At 49.4% G+C, this 14,848-nt stretch overlaps 1 pseudogene; it reads right to left on the reverse strand.

Annotated features, from left to right (window-relative positions):
- Positions 1 to 10,332, reverse strand: part of LOC130026632 (60S ribosomal protein L18-like) — a 31,342-nt pseudogene extending 21,010 nt beyond the window's left edge.
- Between the last annotated feature and the right edge of the window lie 4,516 nt (positions 10,333 to 14,848).

Genomic DNA, 14,848 nt, shown 5'->3' on the forward strand with positions numbered 1-14,848 from the left:
CTGGCTCTGATGGGCACAGGTTCACGCCACTTTTCACATGTTGGCACAGACTGGCACAGGATGACATCGCCCAACACAAGCACTGGTTGATGTTGGTTGTCGTTGGCACTGTCTGGCACAGATTGACCCAATCTGGCACTGGATGGCACCACCTAGCACAAGTTGGTACAGCCTGACACAGGATGGAAGATGAAATCATACCCTTTACTGCTAGGTGGGTGGGTCTGGAAAGTACTGTGTTGAGTGAAGTTGGGAGAGGAACAGACACAGGATGATCTTCTCATATATGTGGGATATACAGAAACGAAGTAGGGGAATAACAAATACTCAAAGCAACAGAAACTTGAATCTGGAGTACTAGTACAATTGGTAGGGGGCTTGCCTTGCATGCAGCTGTGCCTGGCCCCATCCCCAGCAGCACATATGGTCCTCCAGCCCCTCTAGCCCACCAGGAGTGATCCCTGAGCACAGAGGCAGGAGTAAGCCCTGAGCACCACTGGGTGTACCCCTTTCCACCCTCTCCTACCCCATCCCTGCAAAGTAAAAAAAAAATAGAAGAAGTAAAGAAATGGGAAAGGAGCTTCAAGGAAGAGAACAGTTTGCCCTGGAGTGAAAGAGGACCTCTGCTCTCTGAAAGGTACATGTTTGTTTTTCGTTTCGTTTTGTTTTGTTTTAGTTTTTATTAGTGAAACACCTTGAGGTACAGTTGAAAGTAGACTATAGACCAAACATGATTGCCACTCAATGCTCTTTTGTTTTTGGTTTTTGCTTGTTTTCAGGATCACTCCATCACTCCCAGCGATGCTCCAGGGCCTATGCAGTAGAGGAAGGGTGGGAAGGAATGGAAGCTGAGTGTCAGCACACTGAGCATCTCCAGAGCCTCCCAGCCTCTGCCCTTCTGCCTAGTTAAAGGGCCGGGTGTCCCAAGTCCAGCACTGCTCCAAGCCCATTTCTTCTGCCATTTGTCCACTGACTTTCCATTTCCTAATGTTGCCCAGAACTGGTAGGGGTGTGTAGCAGAAACAAACAGAAGAACGGAAAAAGAAGGTTTAGAAATAGACTTAATGGGTCAGAGCCATAATACAATGGGTTGGGCATTTGCCTCGCATGTGGCTGACCCAGGTTTGATCCCCAGCATCCCAGTAGGTCCCCCACACCAGGAGGAAGTAATTCCTGCATGCAGAGCCAGGAGTAACCCCTGAACACCTAAGCATCAGTGTGTGTGATCCTTGAAAAAAGAAAGAAATATGAGAAGAAATATAAGAAGAAACAGGAATTAGTAGTAGGTTAAAAAAAAAAGATATAGTAGATTAAAAAAAATAAGATTAATGGAGAAAACGGTGATTTAATAAATGGTCTTGGAGGCCTGAGCGATAGTACAGCAGATAAGGCCCTTGCCTTGGGCGCTGCTGAGCCGGGTTTGATCACCGGCATTCCATATGGCCCCGCAAGCACTGCCAGGAGTCATTTCTGATTGCTGAGCCAGAAGTAACCCCTGAGCATCGCCCCCAAAGGTGTGGCCCCCAAACAAAAACAAAACCAAAACAATGGTCTTGGGACAACTAGTCAGTAAAAATAAAGAAAATGAGAAAATTTCCTCAAATACTGCATTAAAATACAAGTCTATGTAGATCAAAAATTTTGCATAAAAGAGTGAAACTAGAAGTGCCAGAGGGAAATACCTAATCTTGGGTGGGAAAGAAGTCAGGACAGGAAAGGAGATTGAGGGCTTGTCCTTAATAGCTATCCTTCCCCCTTCCCTTCCCTTTGTAGTTGTGGTTGTTGCTGTCTGGGGTTCACATACTTGCCAGTGGTACTCACTGGGACTTGCATACTGGGGGCACAGTGCACCAGGCAGGCAGTCTGCTTAGTTATTAGTTATAAGCTCAGCCCCAGGGGGGCTGGGGTGATAGCACAGCGGGTAGGGCGTTTGCCTTGCATGCGGCCGACTTGGGTTCTATTCCCAGCATCCCGTATGGTCCCCTGATCCCCTGAGCACCGCCAGGAGTAATTCCTGAGTGCAGAGACAGGAGTAACCCCTGTGCATCGCTGAGTGGGACCCAAAAAGCAAAAAAAAAAAAAAAAAAAAAAAAAACCTCAGCCCCAGTAGTTACTAGTTATAAACTGGAAAAAAAAATCTTATATATACCTGTGTGTGTGTGTGTGTGTGTGTGTGTGTGTGTGTGCCATGTCAGGGCTAGAGCAATAGTACAACAGGTAGGATTTCATGATTGCACGTGGCCAATCTGGGTTCAATCACCGGCATCCCATATGGTCCCCCAGCACTGCCAGGAATAATTCCTGAGAACAGAGGCAGGAGTAACCCCTGAGTATCTCTGGGTGTAAGAGCCACCCCCCCCCCCAAAAAAAGCATGCAGTGTCCATACTTCAGGGCTGAAGAGGTAGCACAGCAGATAGAACACTTGCCTTGTACACAGCCTACATGGATTTAATCCCTGTCACTACAGAGGGCCCCCTGAGACCCACAGGGAGTGATCCCTGAGCACAGAGCCAGGAGTAAGCCCTGTGCACAGCTTGGTATAGGTCCCAAACTTTTCCCAAAATAAATAAATAGCATTAAAAATAATGATAAAACGGACAATTTTAGTAGTTCAGTATATTTGCATATATATAAATATATAAATATATATGCCTATATACATATTTTCCATCCCTCTCAGAGCCCGGCAAGCTGCTGAGAGTATCCTGCCTGCATGGCAGAGCCTAGCAGGCTACCCGTGGCGTATTCAATATGCCAAAAACAGTAACAATAACGGGTCTCATTCCCCTGACCCTGAAAGAGCCTCCAACATGGCAGAGTTGGGAAGGAAGAGAGGAGAGGCTGTTAAAATCTCAGGGCTGGGACACATGGAGACGTTACTGGTGCCCGCTCGAGCAAGTGGATGAATAACGGGATGACAGTGCTACGGTGCTACAGCGCAGTGTATTTGCAGAACTGTGTGTTCATCACCACAGTCAAATCCAGAGCATTTCTATTCCCCTGAAGAACACTCCACTACTCCCACTTAGCAGTCACCCCTCTCACTCCCAGGCCTTGCCACTAATAATCCCCTTTCTGTCCCTATAGCTTTGGCACTGGTATTTGTTTCAGACAGTTCCTGTCACTTCCTATAAAGGGCATCGCATAGCACTGGGGGATTTGGGGGTAGGGGGCTTGGGTATGGTTCCCATCACTCTGAGCAACACTCGGCAGGGTCCTTTGTGACGATACATCACGATCACGATCATCCTGTTGTTCGTCGATTGCCTCAAGCAGGCACCAATAATGTCTCCTTCGCCCTAGCCCTGAGATTTTAAAAAGTGCATATTCGAGACTCTTTCAGGGTTAGGAGAATGAGACCCAACATTGTTACTGGTATTTGGCATACTGGGTACACCATGGGGAGTTTGCCAGACTCTGCTGTGTGGGCAGGTTACATTCGGTAGCCTGCCAGGTTGTCCAAAGTATATGATACATAGCCCAATGCTTTATTCCTCTTTTGGGCCAAATACCCATTGTGTGTAAGTGCTCACTTCTTGCTTCCTTCTGTGAACAGGAAGCCAGTTCTGTAGGCTAGAGATCTGAAGCTGGTGTAACTGGATTAACATCAGTGTTAACACAAGTTGTGCTCCTTGTTGGAGGCTCGGGGGCACATCCAGGTTCTTCCTTTCTCCAGATGGCAGTGACCATTGGCCTGCGTGGAGGCAGTGACTCCCTTCCTCCTGCAGAGCCAGCCCCAGCAGCAAGAGCCCGGCACACCCCAAGACCATGGAGCCAATCCCTCTTGGAATCAGATCTCTTTCTTCCTTTCTGTTCTGCTTCCTACGCAGCTCAGGAAGGAGTTTGGTGACTTCTTTTTCCCTTCAGTGTTGGAGCTGGAAGCCCTAGCCCTGCGGGCTCATGTACCCCTGAACATAATTCTGGTCTGACTTCTTTCCTTTTTTTTTTTTTGTTTGCTTGTTTGTTTTGGGCCACACCTGGTGATGCTCAGGGGTTACTCCGATACCCCTGGCTCTGCACTCAGGAATCACTCCTGGCAGTGCTCGGGGACCACATGGGATGCTGGGAATCGAACCCAGGTCGACTGCGTGCTGTGCTGTCAATCTTGTCCCTCCTTTTTTTTTTTTTTTTGGAACTGTGGGATGGGGATGGGGTCTCCCAAGCAGGAGGCCTGGGGAGGCAATTGGTAGGCTCCCAGCCTGCCAGGTCTAAGGTTCAATGCCTGAGCCCAGGGATATGGTTCTACTCTGACCTTCAGTGCCCTGATACCTGGGTCACCTTGTGGAAGGCCTCTAGGGCTGCTCCTGGCAATGATGCCTGGGGACCCTGTGTGTGGTACTGGGAATCAAACCTGGGTTTGGCACACAAAGGCCAATGCCCTCCAGGCTATGTTATCTCCTGACCCTCTTCTTTTGTTTGTTTTTTTGTTTGAGGATTTGGGGGCCACACCCAGTCTTACTCAGGGATCATTCCTGGCAGTACTCAGGAGATCATAGTCAAGGACTGAACCAGGGATTGGCTGTGTGCAGGGCCAGCTCTTCACCTCTGTTCTATCTCTCCAGCCCTTCTTATTCAACTTTCTGAAGAACTGCCAAGCTGTTTCCTAAAGAACTGATACTGTTTTACATTCCCAACAGCACTTCATGGTCGCTGTTTGTCATTTTTATGGGCACACACGCTCTAGGGGCATGAAGTAGCACCTATTGTTGATTTTCATTATCTAATGACTAATAATGTTAAGCATCTTTTCCTGTGCTAAGTGACCATTTGCATATTTTCCTTGGAAAACTACTGATTCAAATTCTTTGCCCATTTTAAACTGGGCTACTAATCTTTTCATCATCGACTTCGGAAAGTTCTTCATGTATTCTGAATACAGATCACATTATTAGCTTTATGATTTGCAAATACTTTCTCCTGTCCTATTTTCTATCTGTTTGGTGTTTGTGTGGGAGGGGCTGCTCCAAAGCAGTACTCAGGGGGCTCTGGTGAGGGGGACCCACTCTGAGTCGACCAAGTTGGCTGTTTAATGCTAGGGCCTGAGGATGCAGGGCACCTTGGGCCCTGGTGTTCTTTGGTGCCTACGAGATCAGACCTGGCAATGCTGAGGGGACCATGTGGTATAAAGGGATGGAAGTGGGGCTGTCCACATACCAGATCAGCACTTTAAACTCTGGATTCCCTCTCTCTCTCTCTCTCTCTCTCCCACCCACCCCTCCCCCTTCATTTTTCGTTTCTCTTTCTTGATGGTGTCCTCTGAAGCATAAAGACTTTTAATTTGGGGGCTGGAGTGATAGCACAGCAGGTACGGACGGCGTTTGCCTTGCATATGGCAGACCCAGGTTCGATTCCCAGCATCCCATATGGTCCTCTGAGCACCCCAGGAGTAATTCCTGAGTGCAGAGCCAGGAGTAACCCCTGTGCATTGCCAGGTGTGACCCAAAAAACAAACAAACAAACAAAAAAGACTTTCATTTTGATTAGGTAAAATTTATCTCTTTCTTCCTTAAATTTTGTTTGTTCTGCTTCTGGTGTCTTAAGAACGTTTTGCCTAATCTAAGGTCATGAAGATTTACTCTTTTATTTTCTGCTTAGTTTTCGCTCTTATATTTAAGTCTACGACCCATTTTGAGTTCATTTTTATATTTGGTGTTAGGTAGAGGTTCAAATTTATTCTTCTGCATGTAGATATAGAATAATCCCAAGACAGCTTGTTAAGAAGCATTTTCTTTTCACACTGAATTGGCACCCTTAGGTTTTCAAGCAAGGTTTTCCACCTTGTCATTAGTTGAAAACAAACTGATAAAGATATTTTTATTTATTTCCCAAGCACCAAGAGCTCAGCTAGATCTCTCCACAGCTCCTCCTGATGATCTTTAAAAGATAATAAGTGGTTTAGGCAGGAGTGAGAGGTTAGCATTGTGGTAGTGGGAGTATAAGACAGCCTCTAACAGGCAATTTGCTAGACATAACCGGATTCCAAGCTGAATAAACTGAACCCTGATTCAGGATCTTTACTTCTAGGAATTCCTTTCAAGGAGTTAATTACATAAAAATGCTCTATATTGTCCTGGACAATTGGGTAAAGCTAGATGTCTCTGTAGGAGACCAGGTAAACCAATGAGGCTTCAGTGAAATATCATGCATTCTTTAAAATGATAAAGTGATAAGCGATAAGGTAATTTAAAGGGCCAGAAATATGGTTTAAGGGGCTGGAGCAATAGTACAGTGGGTAGGGCATTTGCCTTGCATGCGGCCGACCGGGGTTCAATCCCCAGGATCCCATATGGTCCCCAAGCACTGCCAGGAATAGTTCCTGAGTGGAGAGCCAGGAGTAACCCCTGAGCGGTGCTGGTGTGACCCCAAAGGCAAAACAATAAATAGATTATTTAAGGCACAAGGATGAAGCTACTTGACTTGCATTCAGCCAACAGTGATTAGATCCAATGGTACCACGTGGTCCCCAGTACCACAGGAAGTGACCCTCAGCCCCCAGCACAGAGCCAGTAGTAGCCCCTGCATACTGCTGGTATGGTCCGCCTCCCACCCCATCCCCCAAAACAATGAATAGGGGTTGGACCTACAATACAAAAGTGGGTAGGGCACTTGCCTTGCATGCATCCAACCCAGATTCAATTCCTGGCATCCCGTATGGCACCCTGAGCAGCACTGGGTGTGGTCCCAAAACAAAACGAAAAGTCAAACCAAAACTGAAGTGGGACCAGAGAGATGGCCCTAAGGGGCAGAGTGTCCTTTGCACGCAGGAGGCCCAGATTTGATCCCCAGAATCACAGGGTTTCCTGAGCACTGAGCTGAGGGTAGCTGCCACACATTGCTAGGTGTGTTCCAGAATCTCCTCCAAGGAAGCTAAAATGATAAATTAGGGGCTGGAGAGATAGCTGGTAGGGTGCTTGCCTTGCACATGGTCCACCGAGGTTCTGCCCTCAGCATCCCAGAATTCCACATGGTTCCCTGAGCACCACCAGGAGAGATTCCTGAATGCAGTGCCAGGAGTAACCCTTAGTACTGCCGGGTGTGGCCAAAGAAGAGAGAGAGAGAGAGAGAGAGAGAGAGAGAGAGAGAGAGAGAGAGAGAGAGAGAGAGAGATTAGGCTTATATTTGTTGGTTTGGAGCAATTTCTATATATCTGTGATGCTTAGTGAATACTGCTTAGTGAATAAAAACATTTCAAGGCATTGTTTTCAGTGGCATTCCATTTGTATAGTTTTATATATGCCTTTATAGTCACAGAGATAGCTCAGAAAATAGTCACCTGAATGTTTACAATGACTTTGGGTAATAATTTGGTTGGTTTTAATTTTCCTTATTTTTATTTTTTGCATTGCATGAATTTGCTTACATGAATATGTATTTCTATTTAGAAAAAGAAAAACTATTTTTATTTTGTAGAAGACTGTTCTCAAGAAATATGTGTTGTAGAACACTATTCAATGGCATAGAAATAAGTTTATAATATAACATATTGCTAAGTGAAAGCAGGCTATAGTACCATCTTTGGAAAAAATATTGAATGTATCACGTTTCCTAGGAACAATGGAATTTTTTCATTACCTACTATTTCTGAAATAAGGATGTCTCTTGTAATCGATATATTTAATGGCGCTAAATACCACCCCCAACCCCCCACCCCACCCCCAGCTCCCTGGAAAGCTGTTATTAATGTGATGCTGCTTCTGGCAATCTGAGACCTGAGAAAGCGCGTATGTGGGTGGGGAAAAGACTGGAGGAACAGACACCAGCCCGAGAGCAGAGCTCGGTCCCCACCCGTAGACCGAGTCTGTGCTAAGTGCCCTGAGCAGTTTTCTATCACACAGGCACAGCAGAAAACAAGAAACCAGGCCACCGGCTTCTGGTCTTCAGGGAAGTCAAGTATGAGGGATTAGGGGGTTCCTCTTCATCCAAAGAGAAGAGCAGCCAGTTTGGGGACATACGCATCTCCTCAGGCACATGGGGTCCATAGAGAGGGTCGTGGTCTGCCATAGGCACCTCCTCAGGTGCCCACCCAGGCGCCTCTGGCCGGGCAGGGGCTGGCGAGGCGAGTGGGTGGCAGATGGTGGCAGAGCTGTGAGCAGGCGGGGTCTCTGGGGTGGCGCTTCACTCAGTGGACAGGGAAATCCCCGCGCGGCAGCAGAGGTCCAGATGGCGGGGACGCTGGCTAATGGGGAGAGAGGCATGCAACACTGGAGGGGCTCAGGTGCGGGGCGTGGTTTGAAACAGAAAGTGGGTGCGTTCCTCTTGTCGGTTTGAGGTAACTCTTCCTCTTCGGTCAGAGGGCCAGGGTAACTGGAGGCGAGGAAGGACAGTGAGCACAAGGGGTGATGATTCACTGTAGGGTTTCCATAGTCCTCCCCACCCCCCACGCCCCACCTCCAGCCACAGGGAGCTCCAGCCTCTGCTGAGGGTAGGGAGAGTCTTGGGCTTGGAGTGCCAGTGCCTGCGCCAAGTAGGAGCTCCCCCACTTAATCACATCTGATCCTCACAATAGTCCCCAGAGACAGCCTGGGCCCACAGAGGTGGCATGGTCTGACCTCACGCAGAGGCCGAGTCCCTTCTCTAAAAAAGGAAATGCACTCATGATCATAATGGGCCCCTGGATTAAAAATAAATAGCACTATAGCACTGTAGCACTGTCCTCCCATTGTTCGTCGATTTGCTCCAGTGGGCCCAGTTAACATTGTGAGACTTGTTACTGTGGCTGGAGGCGATAGCACAGCGCGTAAGGCATTTGCCTTGCACATGGCCGACCCAGTCGGCCCAGGTTCGATTCCTCCGCCCCTCTCAGAGAGCCCAGCAAGCTACTGAAGGCAAAGCCTGGCAAGCTACCTGGGATGCCAAAAATAAATACATAAATAAAAATAAGCTTAAAAGAAAAAATCAGTACTCATCCAACATTTTAAAAAATGTGTACCAGAAGCGGGCAGGGTGCTTTAAAAAAATGTGTACCAGAAGCAGGCAGGGTGCTTGACTTGCATACACAGCTGAACCAGGTTCAATCCCCAGCATCCCATATGGTCCACGGAGCCCACCAGGAGTAAGCCATGAGCACTGCAGGGTGTGGCCCCCCAAACAAAAAGTACTGTGTGTGGGAGTGGAGGAGAAGCATCAAGAATATACACCTGTACACTAGGTTGGGGACTAGGTTTCAGAACTAAGGACTTAATTTGTTGTTCCCATTGTAATTGCAGGGCACACACCCAGGAGTACTCACCGAGACTCTAGGGCCATACCCTGTAGGGCTGGAACCAGGCGTAGCGTGCCAGGGGCGAAACTCATGGTCTCACACATACATGGCATATGCTCTACATTTTCTCAGTATGTGTGTGTGGTGCCCGGGGCGTCCTCCTGGCTCTGCACTCAGGGATCACTGCTGGTGGGGCTCAGGGAACCATATGGGGTGCTGGGGTCGGAACCCAGGTCAGCCACATACAAAGCAAGCCCAAGCCCTCTACCCACTGTGCTATCTCTCCTGCCTGTATTCTGCCGTTTGAGACACATCCCTGGAGCAAGGAATTTAATATTTGGGAGGGAAGGGAAAGGTAGCCACTCCAGGGGCCCTGTGATGCCAAACATTGAGGCTGGGAGTTTATTTTTTATATTTTATCTTCTTTTTGGGGGGGGCGGGGAGAGGAAGCACACCCAGTGATGTTCAGGAGTTACTCCTGGCTCTGCACTCAGGAGTCACTCCTGGTGGCGCTCAGGGGACCATAGGGTGTGCTGGTCATCGAACCCAGGTCAGCTACGTGCAAGGTAAACGCCCTACCCCCTGTACCATCTCTCCAGCCCCCTTATTTTATCATTCTACTCCGCTTACTGCCACTCCCACGATGCACATGTGTATACACACAGAGACAGCATGTCGGTCTCATTAAAGCAGAGAAAAGTTGTTTTCAGAAGCAGCTGTGAGGACTAGTGGATCAAAGTAAAGACAGTGAATTCCAGTGAGACCTTAATGACAGAGAAATCCAGGTTCTTACTAGCTATGTGAGTTCCACTTGGTTTCCCTGAGCCTGTTTCCTAAACAATGAAGGGATTAGAGCCTTGTCCCAGTGAGCTGTTGCTAGGATTAACTGAGATACAACGTACAAGAAAGGTCCAAGCTCTGTGCTTGGAATGGGGCCTGCAGAGTGAGGGCTGCTGTCGTAAACCTGCCTCTGCCTACAGCCGGCTCTTCTTGCTGCTGGAAGGCCGAGCAGGCAGGCAGCAGTCCCAGCACGCAGGAAGGACCTGTGGGTTTCCGAGGCCACAGGCTGGGCACTCTTGCTGGGCCTTCCCTCCCACACACCTGCCACGCCATCGTCCTTTTCTGCCATCTGGAGACTATTCGGACCTCCACTACCTGCAACTCCCTCCCTGTGTCTCAGCAATCACATCTGCCCAGAGAGTGGTTATGATGTTGCTTTCAATGTGAGCATCCAATTGCCAAGCTCCTGTGTTTGAAGGAAGGTCCAGGCTCCCACTCTCCATCCATGTCCTCCAGAAATATCTGAGTTCACAATTCAGTTGAAAATTCCTTTTTGGAGTTGTTTTGGGGGCCATACCCACTGGTGCTCAGGGCTTACTCCTGGCTCTGCACTCAGGAATTGCTCCTGGCAGGAATTGCCCTCCCTTTTGTACTCTCTCTGGCTCTGAAAATTCCTTTCTTGTTTTTAAGAGTTTTTTTTTTTTTTTGTAACAAGTAATTATCACTTTATTTTTAAATTGATTTCATTATTTAAAAATTGATTTATTTAATGGGACTAGAGCAATAGCACAGCGGGTAGGGCGTTTGCCTTGCACACAGCCTACCTGGGTTCAATTCCCAGCATCCCATATGGTCCCCTGAGCACCACTAGGAGTGATTTCTGAGTGCAAAGACAGGAGTAACCTCTGAGCATCGCCAGGTGTGACCCAAAATGCAAAAAAAAAAAAAAATTGATTTGATATAAGGGGCTGGGAAGATAGTTCGGGGGTCAGTGGTGTATGCTGTGCATGTTTGTCAATCCCTGGCACATGATCTCCCCCCTGCACTGTGGGTGAGGCCCTGGTGGTCTCCCAGCACCACTGTAGTGGTTCTTGTGGACCCCCGGCTCCAAATACGGCTGCATCAACAGGCCCTAGCACTAAACCATCCTGTCTGGTGGGCTAAGTACTGCCCAGAGTAGCCCTCAGGTTCCCTGGGCACTAGTTGGGAGGACTGCCTCTGGAAAACAAAACAAAGTTGATTTAAGTATCAGTGAAAGTTGAATTTACCCTCAATTCCTGGCTGATGAATACTGATGGGAGCGATCACTGAACGATCTCCGGAGTGTGCAAGACATCCGGAGTTGAGGCTTTAGCTCCTTCATGCTGTCCGACTGCCTAAACGGATGTGTACAGACACACATCATGCTGTGGACACCCCGGGAGCAGAGGGACAGTGGAGGCACGTGAGCGGGAGAGAGGAGGAGGAAAGGCAGCACTGAGTGTTGAGAGTACAGTAACATGAGGCCGGGAGGAAGCAATGGTGGCTGGCCACACACTCTGTGTTAGATGGTGTACGCTGCCCTGGGCTTAATCCCCAACACCCCGGCCCTAGAATACCCATTTCCTCACCCTGTGTTAGGCATCAATCTTAAGCACTTACTGTGCTGAAAAGGCACCCACTCTGCTAACCTGGTTCCAAAGCCACTTTAATCAGTGCCGATGTGGGAGCTGTTTCCTGTCATCTTCAGATTTATGAGAGGGTGTCCATTTGTAGCCACAAAGTTTGACCTGCTGGGGCTGAGGCAGTGGAGGTGGGGAGCAGATTCAAGGCATGAATAGCAGCCTCAGAGCAATCTGCCAGGTTACTGGGGAGCTTACAGGATTACACCCTCATTCCGATTAACAGGCCATGTTAAGACTCAAAGGATGCCCAAAACGAACACTCAATACAGTGAGTGTTCAATATAGTGTCAAGCACTCAATATATATGGTGCTTGGGGGACTATATGGGATGCCGGGGATTGAACCCCGGTCGGCCACGTGCAAGGCAAACACCCTACCCACTGTGCTATCTCTCCGGCCCCACACTCAATATATTTAAAAAATTTTTTTTTATTAGTGAAACACCATGAGGTACAGTTGTAGACTTACAAACTTTCATGCTTGGGTTTTAATCATACAATGATCAAGTATCCCTCCCTCCACCAGTGCCCATTCTCCACCACCAATGATCCTAGTAGCCCTCCCACCCCCACACCCCATCCCCCCACCCCATCCTGCCTCTGTGTCGGGGACTTCCTTTTTGCTCACCCTTTCCTTCAGGGTCTTGTAGTCTGCAATAGACATATTGAGTGGCCATACACTCAATGTTTTTATTACTCATTGGGCAAACATTTCTCATCAATGGAAGAGAATCACCCACAGTTCAGGCTTCCTAACAATTTTTCACTTTTCCTTATTCTTTCCCAACCCTCACTCAAATAAATCCCTAAATCTATGGACATAGCAATACTGGCATATTAGGTGTGATGTTTTCTTTTTTCTCCCACGCAGATGCATACCCAGAATGATGCTAAAGGACAGCAACATTCAGAACCAGGGCACTGGGACAACAGCCCCTTCAGACTTGGGGACCACAGTCCAAAGGAAGAGGTTGGCAGGGCAGCGGGACACACCCTGTTCTGCCTGTGTTATTCATGCCTCTGGCCATGAAGCCCGACAAAGCCGCATGTCACTGAAACACACACTCTTTGTTCACAGAGGTGCATGCCAGCACCGGCTGTGTGCAAGGGGACAGTCCCTGGTCTGTAGTCCCCATTCCTCGCGCTCTCTTTACTTTCTTTTTATGTGCTGCCTATTGTGGCTGTGTGTATCAATGACTTCAAGCTTAGTTTTAGGAAACACAAAGCCCCTGAGAACACGGGCCAACAGTGGTCTGCTTTCTCTTGGAGCTGCCAGGTAACACCTCAAATACTGAGCTACTCAACCCTCATCTCCATCAGCAACTTTTGTGCCTGCAAGGTGAGGTCTGCTTACTGTTTGGCATAGGGTGGGTGGAGGAGAGGCACTCTACGGGGTTCCTCCTGGCAGTGCTCGGGGGGACCATATAGGATAGCAGGGATTGAACCTGGGTTGGCAGCATGCAAGGCCAATGCCCTCCCCGTTGTACTATTGCTTCAGCCACACACACACACACACACACACACACACACCACCCCAACATTTCTAAAGCAGGTGCTATTCCATGGCTCAGTTCGGGCAGAGCAGGGGTGGAGACAGCCCCTGCTCAGCCACGCAGTTTCAGGATCCTGAGCTTCACAGCCTCCTCTGTAAAACCATGAAAAGGCAGTCTGCATGACACAGTTATCCAAGGACTACAGGAGAAAGAACATTATCAAGTCCTAAAAGTGTGCTCCATTAGGACTGCAGTGACAGTACAATGGGTCAGACGCTTGGCTTGCTGTGGGCAACCTAGGTAGTACCAGGTGTGGTCCAAAAACCAAAAATAAATGTGTGCTCCATCACTGCCTTTTTGTTTATCTGTTTTTTTTTGGAGGGAGGGGGGAATCAAACCTGGTTCTATCCTCAGAGATCACTCCTGGCTGAGCGGGGGCACTCTACAAGTAGCTGAACTGGGGGACCCAAGCCAGGTCAACCACATGCAAGGCAATCACCATCCCCCTAGAATTCTCTCTCTCTCTAGCCCCCACCCCTGCTTTTCTAGCTCTTGTCCCTGAGCTTACCGGGTTTTGAAGAAAACCTTCATCTCTGGCCCCTGAAGCTCTAAAAACTTTATGAAGGCTGTGAAGCCCTGAAAGCCCCTCTTTTCCCAGAGAAGGGTGCTAAAACCAACACTGAAATTACAATTCAGGAAACACACCACAAAGCTTTTAAACCTTCTCCATCAGCTGTTTAAAAACTTTGAAAGTCCAATTCATTTGATATGTTAAAAATCGATGAGGGTTTTTTCTTGTTTTTTTTTTTTTCCCCTGCTACCCAATTTTACTTGGGTAACAATGGGAGGCACGTGTTGCTGAACTTCATGGGAGGCCTTAGGGTCAAAGCACAGAAGCGTTTCTCCGCTCATGTTCGCTCTTGATCTTTGGAGCGGCCGCCTGTGCTGGAAATCCTGGAGGCATCCTATTTGAGTCGGGACGGCGGTTTTCCAGGCTGAATATACATACACAGCGACACAGACCTTCTCCCCACTTCCCCAGGATGAATATATATATAACGATCCGTACCCCCAGGGCTCTCCCCCATCCGCTCCGACTACGGCACCTGGCTCTTCCTGGCTGAGGCCCCCAGAGCTCCATCGGGACCCAAGGCTACCTGCTGAGCTCCGCCGGAACCAAACCACCCCGAATTTACACCTCTGGGCGGAGGGGAAAAGTAGGGGAACCACCACCACGCTACAGTACACGGAGGCTCCAGCAGAAACGCTAATTGCTGCCTTGGCGCGCTGCGAGACAGCTCCAGGAGGTGCTGGGGCGGGGAGGGTCCCCTGCCTCCCCCATGGCTCTGCACGTGGCCGGGCTGCATGGCGTCACGCGGCACGACCCCGGCCCTCGGGGAGACGGCCCGCTAGGGGCACGTCCTCGATCCCTCGCGGTGGTGGTTGGGGGCCCACCCTGATGTTGGCTCCGGGCTATGGGGCGTGCGTGGGGGGCGGGGGGCGGGAGCGGAAAGTAACCCTGAGCCGCGAGTCCCGCGCGCTCGGTGCCCATCTCCCGCCCGGAACCGGCCGGGCCAGGCCGACCTCTCCACTGCCCCCTGCCCAGGCCCAAGCGAAGCCTGCCCCAGCCCCCAGCCCCCCAGCCCGGGCGAGCCAGCAGGCTGGAGGCGCGCCCCGGCGGCAGCGAGGCGGGGCCCGGGGGTCGCAGG

This window comes from Sorex fumeus, unplaced genomic scaffold (assembly GCF_029834395.1).
Source record: "Sorex fumeus unplaced genomic scaffold, SorFum_2.1 ptg000034l, whole genome shotgun sequence".
Lineage (NCBI taxonomy): Eukaryota > Metazoa > Chordata > Mammalia > Eulipotyphla > Soricidae > Sorex > Sorex fumeus.